Source organism: Odontomachus brunneus, unplaced genomic scaffold (genome assembly GCF_010583005.1).
Source record: "Odontomachus brunneus isolate Ranch 3 - 2012 unplaced genomic scaffold, Obru_v1 Obru_scaffold_272, whole genome shotgun sequence".
In the NCBI taxonomy this organism is placed as follows: Eukaryota; Metazoa; Arthropoda; class Insecta; order Hymenoptera; family Formicidae; genus Odontomachus; species Odontomachus brunneus.
In genome coordinates this window covers 45,377-45,942 of record NW_022639722.1, presented here as the reverse complement: position 1 = coordinate 45,942, position 566 = coordinate 45,377, and positions in this window count along the sequence as shown.

Sequence of the window (566 nt, the reverse complement as noted above, 5' to 3'; positions counted from 1 at the left end):
GCGGGGGAGCTCGTCAACCGCGGCACTTCTTCGCGAATATTCGCTCGTACGGTAAAACTGCCCTTTAGGGAAAGCAGCTCCAATGACTTTGATCTTGACGTTGTAGAAGTTACTCTCCTGATCTTCTGAAGGTTTTAGCCGTCGCTCGTTGTTCGTTAAAAAGTTATTAACAAAACAATTTGCATAAAATGAATGTAATTTTTGGACATACGCTCACACCACGAGCCTGCCTGGACGAGTGGGCCAGCGCGCGGGCGGGCGAGCAGTGTGTATGTGTGTGTGTGTGCGTGCGTATGCAATTGAACGTAACACACGGCTTCCAAATTTTCAACATGCATTTGTATGAATTTCTCAATGTAACATACGATGCGTATTTAATGCGTCATAGAAATTTTAAAAAGTTAGATAAATAATTAACTCGTAGTGTTAATCAGCTGGCTGCTGCCGCGTGTTACGTTCAGTTGTAAATGCACGCGCACACACACACACACACACACACACACACACACACACACACACACACACACACACACACACACACACACACACACACACACATATATATA